Genomic DNA, 8251 nt, shown 5'->3' with positions numbered 1-8251 from the left:
TGAAAAGAACACTGGGTAAGAATTTTCATGCATGTGGATTGAAGCCCTCTGACGTCACACCAAGGCTACACAGCGTAGTCTTGTAAATAACTGAATGCTTGAGTAACAGGATTTCATTACCAGCTAATAGTAATCCTTGTGAATTACAATTTGTGCCTGAAATCTGTTTTTGAATTCCAAAGATGTTTGGGAGTGGTTTTAGGATATAAGATGTTGTTTATCAAACTAAAGTTTTGTGTCTGGTAAGGATTGCAGCAAAGAGAGCTTTTAAAACCAAACAAGCGCTAGAGCGATCGAATTTTCTCAATATTTATGACCAATGGTCTCAAAATTTATCTCAATTATCTTATGAAAGAATACATAAATATATTTAAGATGAAACAGATAGAATTTGTTCATTGTTGATTAACAATTTCTTTCCTAACGTAAACACTTGATTGTCTTATCATGAAGTCAAGTTTCTTCATTGAATTAATTTTCAGTTTTTTATTAATATTCTTAAGCCATTGCTAGGAAAGAAAATTTCCAGCAGTTAATAATGTTCATACTGTTTTTCAAATGAAAACTTTTTAACTAAATGGGGTTTGTTTCCATTTCAACAGAGTTTTTGTTCTAACTGTATTTAGTTATGTTCTTATTTCTTTATTTTGAAAGACCTTTCAAGCAGAGTGGAGCACTTACCAGAATGTATGGGAAACCCCAAGTGTGCCAAGGTGATGTGCAAATTAAACTTTAGAAGGTATGTAATGATTTACAAGCACTTAATTATGATTTTTTATATTATTGAATATTATTCCGTGGTCTAATTGTGTAAGAAGTCACCAGAAAACTCAATACTTTAGACTCCGATAGTTTTACGCTGTTTCCAAGGAGTCTAATGTCAAGAAGATCTGTCTTACGCAAGAGTATTAACAGGCCACTGTCACAAATGAAATACGTAATGTATATTGCAAATATCTTAGCCAGTGGAAAAGGGTGCAGTTTATAAAAGAAATCGAAAGCAAGGGACAAAAAGGACTATTTTGGAATTACTGCAAAAGAGAATCAGAGAATTCTAGGGTGCTGCTACAGATTTTTCTCTTTTCATAAAATTAGCTAGAATTTTTTTAATGGCATGCTCTCTAAGCAAATGATACAATGTTAAAGATTTTATTCACGTCCCATTTGAGGAAATTTTCTAGAGGTAAAATTTCCCGATAAATGCATAAGAAAAATTTAATTCAAAGATAAATTAAAAGTCATAGCTTTATAATTACAATAAAGATAATGTTTTTACACGGTGACTACATCTAGCTGGTCAATAATCGCGAAAAGAATTGTTCTCCATGGAAACAATATCAACAACTTTTTGAATAGTCAACATTAATTTAAATGTCTGTTGTTATGAAATAGTCACTATCAAATTTAAAATTTATGAAATAAGTTAATTTCCTTTACCAAAGTAAATGCCCAACGGTAAATCTGTAGTCTTCAAACTTCAATTTTTAAAGGCAATCTGTCACGACGTTGATTGATTATAAGAACAAAGGGATTTTTTATTGTTTTAAGTCCCCCTTTAATTGATCGCATTGTAAAAAATATGGCGGAGCGCTGGAATTGTGTTTAGGCTATTGTTCCAGCTATTTTTCTCTTTAACCAATCCACAACGAGACAGATTGCCTTTAAATGAAATATTTGGAGTTTAGGAATTTTCACATTCATCAGACCCATTAACCTTACCTTATGCCAAAAAATTGTAAATTTTTTAGATAAATCATTAAAATAAGTTCTAAATCAAAGATTTCGAATAAGGTCAACAATTCTAAAACAAAGATAGAAACTTTATTCAAATTTGACATATTACAACACATTATACAGATGTTTATCCGTTTAATGTTATGATTAAAAACTTTAAGTAAAAACTTCCATGCATGTACCAGGCCTATAGCCTTTTTGATAGAATAGCAGTTTCCAAAAGACTAAAATTTGTGAAGCAATGCTAAAAGATGGTTCTAGGCAAGATCAAAACTTAAAGGCAAGAGACATTTTTTTTCATTTAATACTTGAATCAAAATGTTTTTCCGTGCAAAATTTCGATCCAGTTTAGTACCATACAGTTTTAAGATTAACATCAAGTAAAGCAAATTAATGCTTTAAAATGGTCAAGAATTGTAAACCAAGGCTTGAAAATGGCTCTAAATATGACGAATCAATTAAAAAAGTAATCAATAAAAAAGTAAGAGCTTTTATCAAATGATCGCTTTCGAAAATGGTCAGAATTTGTGAAGCACAGGTAAATACTAGTTCTAAATGTAAACAAACAATTAGCAGAACGAGATGAACTTCAGGTAAGATGCTGAAGGAAAACATTTGGTGAATAAATTCTTTTTTAAAAAGCCAATTCCCATACAAGATAATTCGCCTTAACATGTTATTTAATTCAACTAAAACACAATGGCTCTAAAAGCCTTCAAAACTTACAATGAATAAAGTTTGTCCAAATCAACAGTTTTCACCGAGAGTTTTCCAATAATTATGAAGCCTTATTTTTTCACTTTAAAATCCTTTTGGTAAAAAGAGAAACTTTTGAGAAAAAGCTTTGTTAAAAAAACCTATAAAAATTGAATTGATTCAGACGTGTGAATAAAATTGATGGAGTGAAATATTTTAGACATGATTGGATTGTCAACAATTGGAGTAAAACATTTTAGACAAAAATTTCTGAATAATTATCAAGTCTATTATTACCTTAATTTTTGACCAAAAATAAGCCCTTTGAAGTTTTCAAAAATCTTCGACAAAAAGTTGATCTAAAGTTCTAAATATGACAATATGATAAGAAAACACAGAAATATTCCTTCATATTCAAACTAAATGAAATAGGTAGTTTTTTCGTAGTAATTTTACGATTTTTATCAACGCAAAAAGCCTCGGCAGAAAATTGTGGTGTTTGCAGATAGCAATAATTCAAATCTAAAAAAGGTTCTAAATATGATGTAAAGCATTGAAAGGTAGCAACACATTAAATTCTCAACAACTTTAGCAAAGCAATTTTCAGTCTCAAAGTACATATTTTTTCAACGAACATAGTGCTATGAATTTTTGACAAAAATAAGAACTTTCCAAAATTTTCAAACAAAGGTAAAAAAAGTTAACTTGCTTAAAAAAGCATGATGTCACTAGCTACTCTCCATTTTGAGTGTAACATTTTCCACAAAAGTTTTTTAATTTTTCAAAAGCCTACAATTCTACCTCTTGACAGAAAAGTGTTGTGTCGAAATGAAGTTAAAATTTCTCTACCATTCCTTAAAACAGATTCTAACTATAACAAAAATATTTCAAACGTAGCAGTACATTTGAAACTCAATGGTTTCAACAAAAGCCTTTCCCTCCAAGTTTTGGAAATATTATCATAGCTATTACTTCACTTTTTGTTCGAGAATCGCTATTTCCAAAATTTTTAGAAAAGTCAAAGATTAAAAATAATTAAAGATGTGTGCAATAAATTTATTGGTCAATGATATCAGCCATACCTTTTTCGTTGGAATTTTATCAAACCTATTACCCTATATTTTGTTCCTCAAAGTAAACAACGTTTTCAAGTTCAAAAGATAGTCGATTCAAGAAAAAAATAATTAAAAATGTATTAATGTGCTTGGAGAAAGATGCTGCCCCCGGCTAATCTCTATTTTGATTACAACATTTTCCTTGAAAGTTTTTTAATTTTTCCAAAGCCTATAACCTTATCTTTTTACAAAAAATTGTAGTGTTTGGAAATAGTTGGAGTTTTTTAACCAGAGCCCAAAACAGGCTCTAACCATGAGAAAAGCCTTTAAACGTAGCAAGTTATTTAATTGTCAATGATATCAGCCAAACCTTTTTCGTTAAAAATTTGGAAATTTTATCAAACCTATTACCCTACTTTTTGTAAGTTAATTTTTACTTTTTACTTTACTTTTTGTTTTCAAGTTCAAAAAGTAGTCGATTAAAGGTAGAAATTATCAAAAATGTATTAATGTGTTTAGAAAAGGATGCTGCCCCCGGCTAATCTCTATTTTGATTACAACATTTTCCTTGAAAGTTTTTTAATTTTTCCAAAGCCTATAACCTTATCTTTTTACAAAAATTGTAGTGTTTGGAAATAGTTGGAGTTTTTTAACCAGAGCCCAAAACAGGCTCTAACCATGAGAAAAGCCTTTAAACGTAGCAATACATTTAATTGTCAATGATATCAGCCAAATCTTTTTCGTTAAAAATTTGGAAATTTTATCAAACCTATTACCTTACTTTTTGATCAAAGTAAACATCGTTTCAAAAAATAGTCGATTAAAGGTAAAAATAATTAAAAATGTATTAATGTGCTTAGAAAAGGATGCTGTTTCTGGCTAATCTCTATTTCGAGTGGAACATTTTGCTTAAAAGCTTTTTAATTTTTCCAAAGCCTATAACCTTACCTTTTTACAGAAAATTGTAGTGTTTGGAAATAAATGGATTTTTTTAAACAGAGCTCAAAACAGGGTCTAATTGTAATAAAAAGCTTTTAAACGTAGCAATTTATTTAATTGTCAATGATATCAGCGAAACCTTTTTCGTTTAAAATTTGAAAATTTTATCAAACCTATTACCTTACTTTTTGTTCAAAGTAAACATCGTTTAAAGTTCAAAAAATAGTCGATTAAAGGTAAAAATAATTAAAAATGTGTTAATGTGCTTAGAAAAGGATGCTGTCCCTGGTTAATCTCTATTTTGAGTACAACATTTTCCTTAAAAGTATTTTAATTTTTCCAAAGCCTATAACCTTATCTTTTCACAGAAAATTGTAGTGTTTGGAAATAGTTTGATTTTTCTAACCAGAGCTCAAAACAGGCTCTAACCATGAGAAAATCCTTTAAACGTGGCAATTTATTTAATTGTCAATGATATCAGCCAAACCTTTTTCGTTTAAAATTTGAAAATTTTAGCAAACCTATTACCTTACTTTTTGTTCAAAGTAATCATCGTTTCAAGTTCAAAAAATAGTCTATTGAAGGTAGAAATAATTAAAAATGTATTAATGTGTTTAGAGAAGGATGCTGTCTCTGGCTAATCTCTATTTTGATTGCAACATTTTCCTGAAAAGTTTTTTCATTTTTCCAAAGCCTATAACCTTACCTTTTTGGAGAAAATTGTAGTGTTTGGAAATAGTTTGATTTTTCTAACCAGAGCTCAAAACAGGCTCTAACCATGAGAAAATCCTTTAAACGTGGCAATTTATTTAATTGTCAATGATATCAGCCAAACCTTTTTCGTTTAAAATTTGAAAATTTTATCAAACCTATTACCTTACTTTTTGTTCAAAGTAATCATCGTTTCAAGTTCAAAAAATAGTCTATTGAAGGTAGAAATAATTAAAAATGTATTAATGTGTTTAGAGAAGGATGCTGTCTCTGGCTAATCTCTATTTTGATTGCAACATTTTCCTGAAAAGTTTTTTCATTTTTCCAAAGCCTATAACCTTACCTTTTTGGAGAAAATTGTAGTGTTTAGAAATAGTTGGATATTTTTAACCAGAGCTCAAAACAGGCTCTGATTATGATAAAATCCTTTAAACGTAACAATTTATTTAATTGTCAATGATATCAGCCAAACCTTTCTCGTTTAAAATTTGGAAATTTTATCAAGCCTATTACCTTACTTTTTGTTCAAAGTAAACATCGTTTCAAAAAATAGTCGATTAAAGGTAAAAATAATTAAAAATGTATTAATGTGCTTAGAAAAGGATGCTGTTTCTGGCTAATCTCTATTTCGAGTGGAACATTTTGCTTAAAAGTTTTTTTATTTTTCCAAAGCCTATAACCTTACCTTTTTACAGAAAATTGTAGTGTTTGGAAATAGTTGGAGTTTTTTAACCAGAGCCCAAAACAGGGTCTAATTATAATAAAAAGCTTTTAAACGTAGCAATTTATTTAACTGTCAATGATATCAGCCAAACCTTTTTCGTTAAAAATTTGGAAATTTTATCAAACCTATTACCTTACTTTTTGTTCAAAGTAAACATCGTTTAAAGTTCAAAAAATAGTCGATTAAAGGTAAAAATAATTAAAAATGTATTAATGTGCTTAGAAAAGGATGCTGTCTCTGGCTAATCTCTATTTTGAGTGGAACATTTTGCTTAAAAGTTTTTTAATTTTTCCAAAGCCTATAACCTTACCTTTTCACAGAAAATTGTAGTGTTTGGAAATAGTTTGATTTTTTGAAACAGAGCTCAAAACAGGGTCTAACTATGATAAAAAGCTTTTAAAGGTAGCAATTTATTTAATTGTCAATGATATCAGCCAAACCTTTTTCGTTAAAAATTTGGAAATTTTATCAAACCTATTACCTTACTTTTTGTTCAAAGTAAACATCGTTTAAAGTTCAAAAAATAGTCGATTAAAGGTAAAAATAATTAAAAATGTATTAATGTGCTTAGAAAAGGATGCTGTCACCGGCTAATATCTATTTTGAGTGGAACATTTTGCGTAAAAGTTTTTTAATTTTTCCAAAGCCTATAACCTTACCTTTTCACAGAAAATTGTAGTGTTTGGAAATAGTTTGATTTTTTGAAACAGAGCTCAAAACAGGGTCTAATTATGATAAAAAGCTTTTAATGGTAGCAATTTATTTAATTGTCAATGATATCAGCCAAACCTTTTTCGTTAAAAATTTGGAATTTTTATCAAACCTATAACCTTACTTTTTGTTCAAAGTAAACATCGTTTAAAGTTAAAAAAATAGTCGATTAAAGGTAAAAATAATTAAAAATGTATTAATGTGTTTAGAAAAGGATGCTGTCCCCGGCTAATATCTACTTTGAGTGGAACATTTTGCTTAAAAGTTTTTTAATTTTTCCAAAGCCTATAACCTTACCTTTTCACAGAAAATTGTAGTGTTTGGAAATAGTTGGATTTTTTGAAACAGAGCTCAAAACAGGCTCTAATTATGATAAAATCCTTTAAACGTAGCAATTTATTTAATCGTTAATGATATCAGCCAAACCTTTTTCGTTAAAAATTTGGAAATTTTATCAAATCTATTACCTTACTTTTTGTTCAAAGTAAACATCGTTTAAAGTTCAAAAAATAGTCGATTAAAGGTAAAAATAATTAAAAATGTGTTAATGTGCTTAGAAAAGGATGCTGTCCCTGGTTAATCTCTATTTTGAGTACAACATTTTCCTTAAAAGTATTTTAATTTTTCCAAAGCCTATAACCTTATCTTTTCACAGAAAATTGTAGTGTTTGGAAATAGTTTGATTTTTCTAACCAGAGCTCAAAACAGGCACTAACCATGAGAAAATCCTTTAAACGTAGCAAGTTATTTAATTGTCAATGATATCAGCCAAACCTTTTTCGTTTAAAATTTTATCAAACCTATTACCTTACTTTTTGTTCAAAGTAATCATCATTTCAAGTTCAAAAAATAGTCTATTGAAGGTAGAAATAATTAAAAATGTATTAATGTGTTTAGAGAAGGATGCTGTCTCTGGCTAATCTCTATTTTGATTGCAACATTTTCCTGAAAAGTTTTTTCATTTTTCCAAAACCTATAACCTTACCTTTTTACAGAAAATTGTAGTGTTTAGAAATAGTTGGATTTTTTTAACCAGAGCTCAAAACAGGCTCTAATTATGATAAAATCCTTTAAACGTAACAATTTATTTAATTGTCAATGATATCAGCCAAACCTTTTCAAAAATTTCAAAAATTTTAAAAATGGTTATTTGAATGTTAAAAATAGTTTAAAATGTGTTAATGTGTTTAGAAAAGGACGTCGTCCCTAGGTAAGGTTATAGGCTAAGGTTATAAAATCTGATCTCCATTCTGAGTGTAATATTTTCCATAAATGTTTTGTCTTGAAAGGTCACGATGTTTTAAAATGGTTCAAGTTTGCTCTGTAGAGGCATATTTCCAGTCAAATATAATAAACACTGTAGTCTGTGTTTTAAGCTAAAACTGTAAGTGCAAATTGCCTTTAACCAAGACTATAGATCTCTTTGATGAGAAATCACATCGATTTTCAATGGTAAAAGCTAAGAAAATCGAACAAAAATATGGTCTAAATGCGAAGAAAAATTAAAAGGACTTATATTGCCATTTGGCTGTGTAACTCCGTAATTCCTTTGAGAATAAAAATAGCTTTTCAACCATTAGAATAGCCTTACTCTTTCTTGGACAAATAGTTCTGAAAAAGTGTCAGAACGGTGGAACATAGCTAAATTTCGCTTCAATATGACGTAACCATTGAAAACACT

Source organism: Rhopilema esculentum, chromosome 16, assembly GCF_057945365.1.
Source record: "Rhopilema esculentum isolate cy_ngs chromosome 16, ASM5794536v1, whole genome shotgun sequence".
In the NCBI taxonomy this organism is placed as follows: domain Eukaryota; kingdom Metazoa; phylum Cnidaria; class Scyphozoa; order Rhizostomeae; family Rhizostomatidae; genus Rhopilema; species Rhopilema esculentum.
This window is presented reverse-complemented; position numbering follows the sequence as displayed.